Source organism: Rhinichthys klamathensis, unplaced genomic scaffold (genome assembly GCF_029890125.1).
Source record: "Rhinichthys klamathensis goyatoka isolate OS25496 unplaced genomic scaffold, OSU_Roscu_1.1 h1tg000430l_1, whole genome shotgun sequence".
In the NCBI taxonomy this organism is placed as follows: Eukaryota; Metazoa; Chordata; class Actinopteri; order Cypriniformes; family Leuciscidae; genus Rhinichthys; species Rhinichthys klamathensis.
The window spans coordinates 72,577-90,216 of NW_026606926.1; the positions used below are offsets into that span (position 1 = coordinate 72,577).

Sequence of the window (17,640 nt, forward strand, 5' to 3'; positions counted from 1 at the left end):
GACACAGTGACAGTTCAGGGCCCTTGTGTGTGTGTGTCTGTGTGGGTTTTCAGTATGCACACAGTGAATGGGTAATTTTAGTTGTTTGGTTAATGATATAGCAAAAGTCTGTGACCCTTGAGTGCGTTCTGATGGTCTGATCTTAATGGATCCCTATCATAGTGCTGCCGTCCTGTCTCTCTGTTTCGAACTTCCTTTGCTTTCTCACATCGGCTATTTATGTCAGCTACATCTCGGTTCACTGACACAGTTTATTTCAGTGTCATTATTGTGTTCTTTGTGAAGAGTGGACAAAAGCAGGGTGTTATTCTTCTCATTACTAACACATGAACTCACTATGCTTTTGATCTGAGGCCACTAAACATAGCATAAACATCTCAGCTTTTAGATTTCAGTGTGAAGCAATGACTGGAAAATGAATTACAGTGAATCCTGAAATGAGCTAAGTAACGGCCTGTGCACACCAAGAACAATATCTGTAAACGTAATAAATATTATCGTCCACACCAATGGACGATTATGCTGTGTTCATTATAAGAGGATGCTGCAGTTCTGTCATCAAAGTCAGGTGGATTCTGTTTGGCTGTGATTGTTTTTATTGTTCATCAAATGGAAAAAAAGATGTTCTGAATAGGGCTGGGTATTGACACAAATTTCACGATTCAGTAAGTTGTTCTGTATCTTTCAACATTCATTCTGATGTTCATTCAAGTTTATTTTGTGCTATAACTAGTAGTAAAGCAGATAGTTGATACGTTCACATGCTTTTCACGCCGCTTCGCTTCAATTGATCGGCCGATTCAAAAATAGTGGTACAGTAAAATATGCAGATTTTGTTATGGCAGTACCTCTAGTATAAAGACTGGGTAGAAATAGGTTGATGGCGCAATAGCATATGAGACAATGCACAATGAGCTGCCTCAAAGTTCAATGGTTCATAAATTCAATTCAATTTCAAGAAGTAGTAAAATAAGAGCAAGAAACGCATAAAAATTACAAAAGATTAAAAGTACATGAGAAAAGATGTGTCTTTAACATGGATTTGAATTCAGCTAACTTTTTAACAGGTCGGAATCGGACTGGCAACCAGTGCAGAGAGCGTAGAATTGGTGTGATATGATCTCATTTGCGGCTCTCCGTGAGCAGACGGGCAGCCGCATTTTGGACCATTTGGAGACGATAGATGGAGGAGGGAGGTAACCCGACTTGCAATGAATTACAGTAATTGAGTCGTGTTGAAATAAAAGTGTGGATAACAGTTTCAAAACTATTCCTGCTTAAAAAGGGTTTGATTTTGGCTAACCGGCGAGGATGGTAAAAGCTAGCGCTAACTACAGTATGGCATTAATTTGTTTGTCTAATTTAAGACTACTATTTAGGTAAAATCCCAAGTCTTTAACGTCAGAGATAAGGTATGGCGTAAGGGTGCCTAGATCGATAGAGTTTTCATCAGAGTGCTATTTTGGCCCAAACTAGATAATTTGGGTTTTATCGTCGTTAAGTTGCATAAAATTGTTAGTGAGCCACAGTTTGAGTTTGTGAAGACAGGCTTCCAATCTATTAAATACAAAATTATCTTTGTGTTTTATAGGTATGTAGAGTTGGGTTTCGTCTGCATAGCAATGGTACACTCCCAGAGGTAGCATGTATAATGAGAATAGTAGGGGTGCCAGAATCGATACCTGGGGTACACCACAGGTGAGCCGCCGAGGATGAGTGAACAACACCTAAACAAACATATACTTCTATTAGACAGGAAAGACTGGAACCATTTAAGTACCATACCCGTGATACTAATAGAATGTTCCAGCCGAGATAAAAGAATCCTGTGATGTACGAAGTCAAAAGCCGAGCTCAAGTCTAAAAGCAGTAAGGCTTTTTTGTGTCTCCAGCATCTGTAGTCAATAAAATATAATTAATATCACACTATTGATTAGTGTTCAAGTAATTCTGCAACTGTATAAAAACAGATTTGAGTCGAGTAATTTCGTTAGAGCAGTTCGTCTAGTTCAAGACTGAATCCATTCGTTTGTCACTTATTGATGCATGAGCCTCCCCTTTATATAACGTGAAGCTACCTAAAGTCCTCTGTGGCACTGCTCGCAATAAGCTCTGTGAGAAATTAATGAATGGATTTAGCATTTCTCCGCCACCTTTAAGGAAATGTTAAATCCAACAAAGTGGTTTAATAAAGGGTGAATTGATCTTGTGATTGATCTCGACTTTTCGACACATTTTACTGTACCAATATTTCTAAATTGGCTGTTAAAGTTTTATATGAAACAATATAAATATACGGCCCTAACAAAATAAACATTTGGAGCACTTTTTTACTGTACCAGTTAAAAAAGTGGCATATAGGACAATGCACACTGAGCTGTAGATTTTGACATCAGCCTATTGCAGAGGATGCAAGGATGTTAAAGCAGACATAAGGCCATGAAATAGTACGTACTGCCCTAACAAAAGCCACATTTTTAGCTGTTTTACTGTACGGTCTTTTTTTTATGGACCCTTGAGCTCCATCGGATTGCGCCATCGGCCCATTTCTCGGCACGGTTTCACAGCCGCCACAGGATTTGTGCTAAAGAGGATGTAACAAGGTTCAAGCTCAGGGAAGAATGAGGCAGGAACCAGCGAATGTTCAACTTAACTTTAATCACCAAATATACAAACAACAAAACGAAAATAAAGCGGCAGCCCCTCACAGACGACTGCCGTGTATAAACATAATAAAACACAACATAAAGTCTAGGCCTGGTCCTCTCTCGTCCTTCAATGTCATCACTCCTCCTTTTATCCTTCCCGAGTTCCTCCGTGGGACTCCAGACCAGTGTGACACGCAGGCCCTTAGCACTCGGTCCGTTCCCACAGCTCTGAGCCCGCCCTTCTTGCCACAAAGGACATAAGGCCTTGATATTAGAAGTACTGCTCTAACGTAAGCCAAATCTCTCTATCAATTCATGTGCATACATGCTGTTACATTACATGACTACATACTAAAATAAGCAGTGACCACAAAGAAAATAGTTTGTAGTATACATAAACCAGTAATTGTAACACGTAAGCACGCTAAAGATTCCAGAAAAACCTTTCACGTGTGCATGCGAAAGTCAGTAAATTTTCTTATTTCTGAAAAGTTCCCTTTAGGGGCTCCGTAAAAATAAATAATAGACATTTTTTGAATATTTTGAGAAATAATATTTGAATAAAATGTTTTTGTCCATACAATAAAAGTCATCAAATCTGTTTCACACCATTTTGTTGTGATAAGACAGAAGCTTCAAACAGAAGATGGTTTGTCCCAGTGTTTGGTCACCTTTACCCATTTCAGCATTTTTATTTATTTATCATATGTAAAACCGTTGGTATGTTGGATTGTATTGTCTAGGTACATTTTCACTCCCATTCTGAGAAAATGACTTTCAAAAGGGAAATATTTATTCATAGGGACCGCACAAAACCGCACTGATGGACAAACACCATTGCTTGAACCCCGCAGGGTAGATTGGTTGTGTAACATTTATTCAAATAGACCTCTTTGTACAGGAATGAGAGGAGATGAGGCTCATTTTACAGGAAGTCCGTCCAGGAAAACTCAGCGAATGTCATTTATCTCCTGGGCAGCGCTGACTTCTGAACGCAGGTGTGACCCTTACCGTACGCATACAGAGTGTGTTCGTGCCTTTTTCCAGAGTGTCCGGGACAGAAGGATGAGCCTGAAAAATCACTCAAAGTCACAAAACACGATCAATTATTAAAAAATGATAGCATCTCGGTAAAAGCACATCTGTGTAGAGGGCAGGAGTAACATGCAAACGGTAGCCATTAGCACTTGGTGATGTGTGTGTGAGTGTTTGTAACCGTGTGCACTGCATATGAACCCAGTAGCCTGTGCGGCTAATGAGCTGGCCCGTATGTAATGTGATTAAAACAGTGAGATTTGGTGTCATTCTGCTGGTGTGTTCAGGCGTGCTGAGATGAGCTTTATTAATTTAATAAAGCAAGATCATTGGTTGGCTTGACGTGCTTTCCGACACCCCCTTCTCCCCACCTCACAGCTGTTTTGCTGCCCCCATTACAGCTCTCCCCCTCTGTCCTGACTAACACCGCCCTATTCAACCTGAACCCTTGCCGATGTTCACACACTCAGCTGTTGCCAGTCAACCCAAACTCCTGTGAGTTCACTCTCTCCATTTCTTTTTTTTTTTCTCTGTGCGTGACCGTAGTGTTTTCTCTGACTTTTTGAGTGAAACATTTCCTGCTCAGTGTGTAAATTTGTACATCCATGGAAATATCTTTTTTTTTCTTGCTTTATTGAAATGAGTTTAGTGTTCTATGTAGACAACATTCATAATGTATAGATTCCTTCTTACTCTATAAAAACTTTGCATCTCTGGTAGTGCTGGGTTATATTATTTTGGCCACTCCTTACCCTTTAATCCGGCCCTAAACCTAACCATACCACCAAACCTGTCCACCTCAACTGCAGAAAAAGTGTTTTGCAATGCAACATGAACATAATAAGTATTGTTATAAATATACACTCACCGGCCACTTTATTAGGTACCCCATGCTAGTAACGGGTTGGACCCCCTTTTGCCTTCAGAACTGCCTCAATTCTTCGTGGCATAGATTCAACAAGGTGCTGGAAGCATTCCTCAGGGAGTTTGGTCCATATTGACATGATGGCATCACACAGTTGCCGCAGATTTGTCGGCTGCACATCCATGATGCGAATCTCCCGTTCCACCACATCCCAAAGATGCTCTATTGGGTTGAGATCTGGTGACTGTGGAGGCCATTTTAGTACAGTGAACTCATTGTCATGTTCAAGAAACCAATTTGAAATGATTAGAGCTTTGTGACATGGTGGAAGTAGCCATCAGAGGATGGGTACATGGTGGCCATAAAGGGATGGACATGGTCAGAAACAATGCTCAGGTAGGCCGTGGCATTTAAACGATGCCCAATTGGCACTAAGGGGCCTAAAGTGTGCCAGGAAAACATCCCCCACACCATTACACCACCACCACCAGCCTGCACAGTGGTAACAAGGCATGATGGTTCCATGTTCTCATTCTGTTTACGCCAAATTCTGACTCTAACATCTGAATGTCTCAACAGAAATCGAGACTCATCAGACCAGGCAACATTTTTCCAGTCTTCAACTGTTCAATTTTGGTGAGCTCTTGCAAATTGTAGCCTCTTTTTCCTATTTGTAGTGGAGATGAGTGGTACCCGGTGGAGTCTTCTGCTGTTGTAGCCCATCCGCCTCAAGGTTGTGCGTGTTGTGGCTTCACAAATGCTTTGCTGCATACCTCGGTTGTAACGAGTGGTTATTTCAGTCACTGTTGCCCTTCTATCAGCTCGAACCAGTCTGGCCATTCTCCTCTGACCTCTGGCATCAACAAGGCATTTCCGCCCACAGAACTGCCGCTCACTGGATGTTTTTTCTTTTTCGGACCATTCTCTGTAAACCCTAGAGATGGTTGTGCGTGAAAATCCCAGTAGATTAGCAGTTTCTGAAATACTCAGACCAGCCCTTCTGGCACCAACAATCATGCCACGTTCAAAGTCACTCAAATCACCTTTCTTCCCCATACTGATGCTCGGTTTGAACTGCAGGAAAATTTTCTTGACCATGTCTACATGCCTAAATGCACTGAGTTGCCGCCATGTGATTGGCTGCTTAGAAATTAAGTGTTAACGAGCAGTTGGACAGGTGTACCTAATAAAGTGGCCGGTGAGTGTATATACCGTATATATCATTAGTTTTTTTTAACTAAAATGTAAATTGTAATTTCTGATTTAATGGTTTCAAAAAACAAAATCTTCCCCCTGTACTGCAATTCATCTTTTCCACTGTCCATCACAGTCTATAAATTAACTTTGAAAATCTGCATTATGCGTGTTTGTCGGTCAGTCAGTAAGCATGTGATTCAACAGGGAATGCATGCCCAGTCATATGTCCAGCTGCATGATGTGTGTGTACTAGTGTCTTTGAGTTTATCTTCCTCTCTGTATAGTTCTGTTCTCTAATTTTGTGCGCCAGATGACTTTTATTAGTTTTGTGTGACAAAGTCTTCAGAGAGAACGCAGATGGCTGTAATTAGTAGTACAAAAAGCCATTAGAGTAGGTAACAGATCTAAATAAGTTAATCTCTTTGTGTTGCTCACTCCAGAGTCTAACCTCACAGTCACACCGAGTCAGAAGAGAGATCTCTCATTTTCCTCCTCCATGTCTCTTTGATTCCCTCCCCATTCATTTCCTGCATGTGACCTGCATAGCAGGAAACAACTTAATTGTATGAAAACACTGATCTTGTGTATACTAGTTTCACGCAGATGAACTTTTTTTCATTATGTAGAGTTTCAAATATTGCCTGCAATAACACTGAACCAACATTCTAATTTATTATTGGGCCTAAGAGAAGACGTTTTTAAGAACTTAGTTATATAAGTTTATGGCATGATAGTGTAGAGCAGTGGTTCTCAACCAAGGGGCTGGGGCCCACTAGGGGGCCATAGGAAACTTTCAAAGGGGCCTCAAGATTACTTATTAATTAATTATTAGGGCAAAATAAGCATGAGTTAAAACAGTTAAAAATAAAGATATTTCTCATTTTTATTTACTCCCTCAAAAACAGGATTCTTGCAGTCTTGGAAAACTTGGATGTACTGTAAAGTGTGAAGAAGAAAAAAAAAGGTGTGATTTTTAGACCAGGAAAAATAATGAAAATTAATCAAATCATGGGCATTTTCAAAAATGAATATACATTTTACATTTAAAATGTTACATTTAAAACATTGCTCTATGGAAAAGGCATAGGGCTGTAAATAATTTTGTCAAACTTTTTGAAGACCGTGAAGTCAAAGAGTTTTAGAACTGGTCTAGAGGTCCAGTTTTAGTTTAGCCTGAAAAGGGACCTTTTGAGAAAACTGATAAATTGTCAAAATAGAACAACATCTTCATTTAATAGCCAATATTTGTAGTTTGTGATCCGATTTTCAAACTCTAAAGCCATATACACAGCCCGTCTAACAACCAGAGTTACTGTACTGTACAGCAACCGTTGACCTCCAGTGATTAAAATAGCTATGTGAACAAGGAAACCCCCTTATTTAGTCCAGCAAACAGTCCTTCAAGTAATTAGCACCTTTAATGGATGACTTTGTCCAAATAGCAAAACTGTTTAGTGCCGCTTAGTACAACCATTCTCCTGTCATGTTTCCTGATCTCTTTATCTGCGTGGAAGAGCCATCATGCTCTGTTTCACACAACCATTCTGGACCTTATGTAAGACAACAGTCGTATGATCTCTATCTGTCTTCAACTCAATTCCTTCATCTTTCCATCCTTCAATTTCAACAAATAAACAGACCACAGGCCTACTTTGCTTTGCAGCCTGACATAGTACCCATTTTCTATGACTGCATTAAAGCGTTCTGTCACACAGGCCAGAGAACAAAGGACCCGACTTATCTCTCTTCAGAGGGGAATTCCACCCCAACAACAATGAGATATTATTCTTCTTCTGTCTCTAATGGAGTCCATCGATACGCATGGCTTCTGAGCTTGACCAGGTTTCTAGTCGGACTTTGAGCTAATTTTGCTAATCATTTGTACTGGATGTTCGCTAATCTGAATTTTGTATTGTATCATATCTAAATTGTCATACATGAAATTTGGGATGTAAGTTGATGATGATAAAGCTTAGCAGTTAACACACATGCTACAGAAATGTAACCGTAGCAGTGACAGAAAATTATGAGCACTAAAGCGCTACGTTGAAGCACATGTGCTAAATGCTGGTCCATGACTTCGACAAGGGAGTTTCCTATTGAAAATTGAGCTTAATCGTTTTTACTGCTGTTTATGTATTTTTTTAGCTAGTCCATGACTTCAACAAGGCAGCTTCCTTTTGAAAATTGACCTTAACCATTTTTACTGCAATTAATGTATTTTTTTTAATTCAGAGAAGCATTTTAACACTGAAGTAACTGTATGCTAACTTAAAAAGCAGATACTCCTACTTCCAGATACTCCTATAAAAGTCATATAGAACTAAAAGACCAGTTTCACCAAAAAACCTTCTTGAAAATGTAAAGTTATCAATATAATTAAGAGCCATTTGAGGCTCATATACTGTTGATGCTTGACCAAAACCTTTATATCAAGTATGCACTTAAAAAAATACTATATATATATATATATATATATATATATATTTATGTACCATGATACATTAATTTCAGTACACTGTCAGAAAGGAAAAGTGCAAACAGTTTTCCTTTAGGGTTACCTTATTCTTGTACCTGTACAGTACCTTATTATTTCACCCTTGTAATACAGAAATATGCTCTAATTAATGGTTTATTAAATAATGTTACTTATCACTATTTTGTGAGTAAGATAATGTGGGAAAAAGGAGTCTCCTAGAGACAGAGTAGTTTGTGTAAGGAAGGTTTGCATTGCTTTGTCGTGTATTGTTGTGGAGGTGTTAGCCGCCAGCTCTCACGCCCCACGTCTGAATAGACCAAGACAGATGAGTTAAAGAGTGCATTCAGCCCAGGAACTCATTTCGTCCTTTCAGTGGACACTCTCAGATTAACAGTACAGGCTTCCATCATGAGACGAGGCCGAGAGAAAAGCCACATCACTGAAGACTAGCACACAAAAGGGGATTTCAATCAGCGTGGCACTCAGGCTGGCTTTATGGGCTGACAGGAGTAAATAAGACCGTGCTTTAAGCAGGGGCCCTGCACTGACACTCACACGTTTGTAGGATAGATATACACATACACACAGATAAGCAAACATGCACACACTCCTACCTAGCTCCAAGCACAGCCATTATATCTAGTTTGTGTCTAATGTACTCATCCACATATTTACACTACCAGCCAAAAGTTTGGACACACTTCTCTGAATTAGTTTCTTATCTTAAAAATCTTCTGTGATGATAATGCTTATAATATAGCATGTAATGGGCTATATGCACGCATAACTTCCGCGTTTGATGCAAGGATGCTCTTGCGTTTCCGGTTGGGGAGATTTAAAGCGGAGGAAAACTGAGGAAAACGGGATTATGGCAGAGTCTTCAAAATGTACTGTCCTCTCGTCTTTGAAACGAAACTTTAATACGTTTAGATGTAATTTTATATATAGTTATGTTTATTTAATATAATAAACAAAGAAGCATAAACAAAATGAGGGGTGTCTGTTTTGTCTGTTTTTGTGACTAACGTTTCTTTAGTATAGCAATAGAGTATAAAAACCAATATAAATTCTCGGTATAGCATTGGACTCTACGATCGGCGGAAGTAATCCAGCATCCTTAGACCTTCACCGGAAATAACGCCGTGCATAGAGCCCATTAGTCATATTATACATGTAGGCCTACACATAATTTTCTTTTGCCTACTAAAGTAATTGGCTATTTTTAATTAATTTGTGTATATATATATGTGTGTGTATGTGTATATATATATATATATACACTCACCGGCCACTTTATTAGGTACCCCATGCTAGTAACGGGTTGGACCCCCTTTTGCCTTCAGAACTGCCTCAATTCTTCGTGGCATAGATTCAACAAGGTGCTGGAAGCATTCCTCAGGGAGTTTGGTCCATATTGACATGATGGCATCACACAGTTGCCGCAGATTTGTCGGCTGCACATCCATGATGCGAATCTCCCGTTCCACCACATCCCAAAGATGCTCTATTGGGTTGAGATCTGGTGACTGTGGAGGCCATTTTAGTACAGTGAACTCATTGTCATGTTCAAGAAACCAATTTGAAATGATTAGAGCTTTGTGACATGGTGGAAGTAGCCATCAGAGGATGGGTACATGGTGGCCATAAAGGGATGGACATGGTCAGAAACAATGCTCAGGTAGGCCGTGGCATTTAAACGATGCCCAATTGGCACTAAGGGGCCTAAAGTGTGCCAGGAAAACATCCCCCACACCATTACACCACCACCACCAGCCTGCACAGTGGTAACAAGGCATGATGGTTCCATGTTCTCATTCTGTTTACGCCAAATTCTGACTCTAACATCTGAATGTCTCAACAGAAATCGAGACTCATCAGACCAGGCAACATTTTTCCAGTCTTCAACTGTTCAATTTTGGTGAGCTCTTGCAAATTGTAGCCTCTTTTTCCTATTTGTAGTGGAGATGAGTGGTACCCGGTGGAGTCTTCTGCTGTTGTAGCCCATCCGCCTCAAGGTTGTGCGTGTTGTGGCTTCACAAATGCTTTGCTGCATACCTCGGTTGTAACGAGTGGTTATTTCAGTCACTGTTGCCCTTCTATCAGCTCGAACCAGTCTGGCCATTCTCCTCTGACCTCTGGCATCAACAAGGCATTTCCGCCCACAGAACTGCCGCTCACTGGATGTTTTTTCTTTTTCGGACCATTCTCTGTAAACCCTAGAGATGGTTGTGCGTGAAAATCCCAGTAGATTAGCAGTTTCTGAAATACTCAGACCAGCCCTTCTGGCACCAACAATCATGCCACGTTCAAAGTCACTCAAATCACCTTTCTTCCCCATACTGATGCTCGGTTTGAACTGCAGGAGATTGTCTTGACCATGTCTACATGCCTAAATGCACTGAGTTGCCGCCATGTGATTGGCTGCTTAGAAATTAAGTGTTAACGAGCAGTTGGACAGGTGTACCTAATAAAGTGGCCGGTGAGTGTATATTCATTTATAATATATTAAAATCATATAATAATAAATATAGTCATTATAAATGTTCATATATATATATACATATGAACATTTATAATGACTATATTTATAATTATATTATTTGAATATATTATAAATTCATTTATGATCCTAAAAACCTTCTAAGGTAATTTTAATGCTTATATACACTGAACAAAATTATAAACGCAGCACTTTTGTTTTTGCCCCCATTTTTCATGAGCTGAACTCAAAGATCTAAGACTTTTTCTATGTACAGAAAAGGCCTATTTCTCTCAAATATTTTTCACTAATTTACCTAAATCTGTGTTAGTGAGCACTTCTCCTTTGCCGAGATAATCCATCCACCTCACAGGTGTGGCATATCAAGATGCTGATTAGACAGCATGATTATTGCACAGGTGTGCCTTAGGCTGGCCACAAATGGCTACTCTAAAATGTGCAGTTTTATCACACAGCAATGCCACAGATGTCGTAAGTTAGAAACCGTCTCGGGGAAGCTCATCTTCATGCTCGTCGTCCTCATCGGGGTCTCGACCTGACTGCAGTTTGTTGTCGTAACCGACTTGAGTGGGCAAATGCTCACATTCGATGGCGTCTGGCACTTTGGAGAGGTGTTCTCTTCACGGATGAATCCCGGTTTTCACAGTACAGGTCAGATGGCAGACAGCGTGTATGGCGTCGTGTGGGTGAGCGGTTTGCTGATGTCAACGTTGTGGATCGAGTGGCCCATGGTGGCGGTGGGGTTATGGTATGGGCAGGCGTATGTTATGGACAATGACCACAGGTGCATTTTATTGATGGCTTTTTGAATGCACAGAGATAACGTGACGAGATCCTGAGGCCCATTGTTGTGCCATTCATCCACGACCATCACCTCATGTTGCAGCATGATAATGAACGGCCCCATATTGCAAGGATCTGTACACAATTCCTGGAAGCTGAAAACATCCCAGTTCTTGCATGGCCAGCATACTCACCGGACGTGTAACCCATTGAGCATGTTTGGGATGCTCTGGATCAGCGTATACGACAGCGTGTTCCAGGTTCTGCCAATATCCAGCAACTTCACACACTTCACAAGAGGTGTGGGCCAACATTCCACAGGCCACAATCAACAACCTGATCAACTCTATGCGAAGGACATGTGTTGCACTGCGTGAGGCAAATGGTGGTCACACCAGATACTGACTGTTTTTTGGTCCCCCCAACAACCCCCCCCCCCCACCCCACCCCCCATAGAGTAAAAATGCACATTCTCGAGTGGCCTTTTATTGTGGCCAGCCTAAAGCACACCTGTGCAATAATCATGCTGTGCGGTGGATGGATTATCTCGGCAAACAAGAAGTGCTCACTAACACAGATTTAGACAGATTTGTGAACAATATTTGAGAGAAATAGGCCTTTTGTGTACATAGAAAAAGTCTTAGATCTTTGAGTTCCGCTCATGAAAAATGGGGGCAAAAACAAAAGTGTTGCGTTTATAGTTTAGTCCAGTGTAGTATAGTCACACCCATCATACAGACACAACCACACATAGTTACAGTGTTGAGAATTATCTCGAATCCTGCTGTCTATTGTTCTATTGTGGGCTCAAATTCATCTATATGTGTTGTACAGACATCTCCACAATCCTCTGAGTGTAAACCCTCCCCCCTCGGGTATAGCACCAGGGTGGTCCGACGCATCTTAGCGATCGGAGAACCACTGGCCCCAATTCGCAAGAATCTTGGTTACGTGACCGACCTAAAAGAGTTCCATGTATGTTCATCCGAGGTTTAGCCGTTCAATCATGTTCCATTTCCACCTCACTGAGGACTTCACGCTGCACGCTAAACTTGGATGATGACATCCAAGTTTTCTCTGCGGATTATATACGGGAGCGTGCAAGATTAGAAACTTACAATGAGGCTCAGCTCATGTAATGAAAGGTCCCAATGTTCTCTTAGACTATACAACCATGTCTCTCCAGCACGTCCCTGCAATGTTCCAGTGAATACATATACAACTGTGTCTCCTAAATCTCATCTGGTTTGATCTGTTAGCAAGGGGACAGTGGTCTAAATCTTCCAAAACTACTCACAAATGACATGGTTTACCAATTTAGTTCTAAGAAGGATGATATAAGACTTAGCGCCGGGTTTGTTGAGGAGAATCAGAGCTTGCCAAGAGTTCTGATAAAGCTGAGAGAATCCTCTCTATTCTGCATGCTTACACTCATAAACTCTAGACGTGACATTTTAAGTACTGTACAATTTACAGATGCAATGATAAGTTCTGTGAAGTGGATTATGAGTGTTTCAAGTTGTTTATGGACAGAAAAGTCTACACAATGTCCGTCTTTGAGGTGCAGAAGTTCTCCTGTTGGGGGAGAAGTTAAAACAAAGCAAAAGTATAGTTTCAAGGCAACACTCAGCTTGGCAGAACAAAGTTTAATACTTTTGTTCCACCATCAAACAAACCTCTTCAAGCAGAGAAATGTTCAGTGTTGAGAGGGCTGGAGAGCCTGGGTGAAGTTTCTAACTTGTTCTTTTTGTGTTCGATTTGTTCAGGTAGAAGCAGATACAAGAACAAAACCTTTTCACCACAAGAAGCCTCAACACAACTGACTGGTATGTAATATTTGCATCTGCAAAAGGCTCTTATAAACGTTCCCAGTGCTTTCATTTTTTGGTCATTGTTACAGACATTATGTATCCTCATAGCCTGTTACTCTTTGACAACTAAAGCAAAGCAGTAATATTTGGTGTCGTCTTGTGATTGTCTGCTGATGTGAGGGTGTACAGTGTTCCAAATGTATTTGGACACATAGTAAATGGCCGTAACCACCGTTATTAAGGGTGGTTGATAATCTATGTAGGTTTTACCACTGACTGATTCTTAAAAATGTATTATTCACCTTGTCGCCCTGTGCCACTTGTCCATGGCAGACAAAAAATGTAAAGTAAAAATAAATGTACATTTTTGCAGTTCATTGTATTAGTAAAATCTTACTGTTCCTTAAATATACTATTTAATCAGTATTAAATTGTATTTAAGACAAATATCAGTTAACTAAATGTTATAAATTAATTTAAATGTTTTATAACTATATACAGTTTTATATGTTTTTATAAGTTATTTTTCTTATTTTCTTATATACTGCCATCCAAACATGCAAAAGGAAAAAAAAGAGAGAAAAATACGTCACACATGACTTGATGTATAGAAATTTTGAAGATATACTGTACAAATAGCCATTTATACACTGTATTTGCTTTCAGGAAGCAGGAAAAAATATATATCTGTATTTCTCGACTACACGTTAAAGAAGTGTGGTGTGTGTCCAAATGCTTTTATGGTGGCACACATAATTCAGTAATGAACTCTGAAAGCTCTGATCATGTAATAGACGTTGCCTCCTGGCTCTTTGGACAACATATGTTCCTCAGCCCCAGCGTTCACACACTTCAACTCACCTATGAGCGCCATCAGGGGGCTGGTTTTGCTTGTGTGTGTGTGTGTGCGTGTGCGCGAATGGATTCTGGAGAAGGGGCTGTGTGTCTGTTCATCTGTGTTTGGGGCTGTTGGTGGGCGTCTTTGTCATGTATGTGTGCCATACATGTCTGTGTGTGTGGGACCGTATCACAGACGGGCTTGAGTGTGTCAGAGTGGCCGCTGTCTCGCAGCTTGTAGTCATATTTCATGAAGCCTATGAGACTCAGTTGGCGGTATGTGTGAGTTCTGTCTATTTCCGTCTTTCTGACTGTGGCACTGCCCACTGTGTGTGAGTCTGCGTATGACTTCCTACTGTCTATGCGGCATGCCAGTGGGAGACCGCCATCCTGTGCCCCCTCGCAGCGAGATCCACCATTCCTATGCCTTCATCTCCAACCAACCATCCTCTCCCTCTTTCTGTGTGTCTCTTTTACTGTCTCCACCTCCTCACTGTATCTCTTTATTTTTCTCTGTGGGCATCCCTGTAAAGTACATGGAGTTTGGGCAGGCAACAAACACGTTTATTAGTGTTAGATTTGTCTTTTATCTGCACTATAAATAGTTGTCTGATTGATGTTGCGTTTCATTTGTAGATGCCTGATATAGACGATGACATGATGCGCTCTGATCCAGAAATCATGGCTCTGTCCCCAGTCCCTAATGACTCTGGAGCCTCTAAGCACTTACAAAACATTGTTCAGTTGACAACTGCAAACTTTTATCAAGCTGCTTGACTTTTGTTTTCTGGGATAGAGCATATACCTGCCAAAAGGATTTTAATGATTTTATTTTGATGACATATAGGCCCATATAGGTTTTTTTTTCTGTGGTAATTTTGGGAAGTATGTTGAATGGATTTAAACTTAGTTAAACTCTTTTAGCTACACTATAGTTGTTAGCTATAAGCATACTTAAATTTGCCTAAAATATTCAATAATATGAAAAAGAGGGGAGATTTCATAGAGCATTTTGAACAAAGCATGTTCCAATTTTGTAAATTTTTCATATGCCTCTACCTCACCCTAGTCTGTCCATCCGTCCGTCCATCCGTCCGTCCATCCGTCCGTCCGTCCGTCCGTCCGTCCGTCCGTCCGTCCGTCCGTCCGTCCGTCCGTCCGTCCGTCCGTCCGTCCGTCCGTCCGTCCGTCCGTCCGTCCGTCCGTCCGTCCGTCCGTCCGTCCGTCCGTCCGTCCGTCCGTCCGTCCATCCATCCATCCATCCATCCATCCATCCATCCATCCATCCATCCATCCATCCATCCATCCATCCATCCATCCATCCATCCATCCATCCATCCATCCATCCATCCATCCATCCATCCATCCATCTCCAAAACATCATATCAAAAACTTGAAATGTATGTATATATATTTACATTTTTTTTTTTAAATGTATAAGAGATCCAGATAGCCAGTTGTGTCTGTCTGTTTCTCTCTCTCCTCCAGTTTTCCCACCTCTCTTTCCTCCTGAGGGCAGCAGCAGCAGTGGCGGCGTCGGCACTCCTAATTGGCCGTGCGCTCGACGTCGCCTGTTGTGATCATATAAATTTATTGGTGCTTAGAAGGCACAAGCTATTAAAACATTACAATAGACATTAGCGCAGGCCCAAGCAGCCTGCTTGGCCTAACGAACATATGCTTCCCTACCAATGCCTAAACTCTTATTTATGGATTTAATTTAATGTGCGGGAAGAATTCTAAATTAAATTTGGTGTGTGCCTCTGGAGAGTGTCGGTGTATAATAACATGGTAATTTTTACACATCTTTATGAGAAATGAGAAAATTAATTCTTTCTGACAAGCTGTAATTACTGGGCTTGGACCAGTCGCAGCTGAACAGTTTGAGCTCAGCTAGTCTGCCAATGAACTAAAGGAGAGGAGAACAGATAAGGAGGACACACACAATTATGGACGCACACCCACACGCACACACAGACACAAAGACACGCAATTACATACACCCACAAACACACACCTACGGATCAACATACACACACGCTGAAAGCTAACACACAACTACACCCATCCAAATAACAGACTCCTACACACCTACTGAAACTGCACACAAAACGTATAGAAGATGCCATAAAGCAGTAGTTGTCCACTGGTTTTGCTTCAGGACCCAGATTCCCCATCAGGTGTCAAGTGGAAACCCAGAACTTTACAAAAATTGTAAACATTTTCTTAAAATCAAACACTGAAACCTTTTAATATTCCAGTTTTCTCTATTCAGGAATGTCACACAACCTATTTGTGTTGGACTCTTCTTAATTTGGCTGGTTTCTTGACAGTGGAATTTGCATAAATAATGTGTAGAGTTCGATTGGACACACAGCTTTTGTCGCCAGCAACAAAAATACATGGTAAATACATTCTCTTGTATTTTATTGTATTAATTGTATTTAGCATACTCCCCACCCCACCCCATTATCTGTGACCCTAACAGTCCTGCGGCTTATTTTTGGGTCACAACCCACCAGTTGAGAACCACTGCAAAAAAGGGATCCACAATCAATCAGCCAATATTTATGTATATATGCATGTGTTTTGTTTGTTTGGTTGGTAAAGGTCAATATTGGCTATTTAATTGTGCTTGCTCATATTTAACTTTTTTTTTTTTTATAGATGGCCTTTGCTGCCACGTAATTCTCACTTAACTATGAAAATGTATTTGTAGCATTTAAAATGATTTATTGTTTTATACTATATTTATTTAGACAAAATAAAGTAGAATTTTAACATTGGCCATTTTTCAGTTCTTGGCCTTAACATGAATAATCATCAGCTTGTAGTCAGAATTTTAATGTTGGTGCATCCCTACTGTAAACATTTGCCTGGTTCAAATATTTTATTGTCTCTTAAGCACTCTTGTAACACGTCTATGTAAGATAGCCACATGTTCAGTCTAATTGGTTCCCTTCAGAGAAGTACGTGATTGGTGGAAGATGAAATGGACGTTTCGAACACAGTTATGGGTGAGGTCTCAGCCCTGTCTGATGAACATGAATTGCTAGCAGGTCTGCCCCATTCAAGGTCATCTGCCATTTAGTATTCACAGCAAAGCTTGACCACACCACTAGGTCTCATAGCTAAATAATGATCACACATACTTTACCCTATTGCATTTTGAAAAGAGAGAAAAACTGTTATAGCTGTTGTTTCTGTTGCTATCGGTATGACATTATGGGTCACTTTAGTTTCAGCACTGTAGTTGTGTGGCATGGATAGGTGTATGCGCGTGGCACATGCTGACTGTGCATCCAGGGGCCATTTCAGTTTATTTATTCATTCTGTTCCATTTTGTCATGCGCTTTTAAATGTTTAATCCTCTCATCCCTGCGGTTGGGGACTGCCAGGGGAATGCCGCCCTAGTGGTCACCGCAGTGAATAATACATTAGGGTGTGTGCGTGTGTGTGTTTGTAGTGATGAAATGCAGGTGTCA

General features: G+C 40.7%; 1 protein-coding gene across 3 annotated transcripts in view; it reads left to right on the plus strand.

The window, feature by feature from the left end:
* sox5 (SRY-box transcription factor 5) overlaps nucleotides 1-17,640 on the plus strand; it is a 198,928-nt gene that overhangs the window by 70,392 nt on the left and 110,896 nt on the right. For all 3 annotated transcript variants that reach the window (XM_056235812.1, XM_056235814.1, XM_056235813.1), the window contains one exon: nucleotides 13,274-13,333. The gene's annotated coding sequence lies outside the window, so the exon portion shown is untranslated. The remainder of the gene's footprint in view (nucleotides 1-13,273; nucleotides 13,334-17,640) is intronic.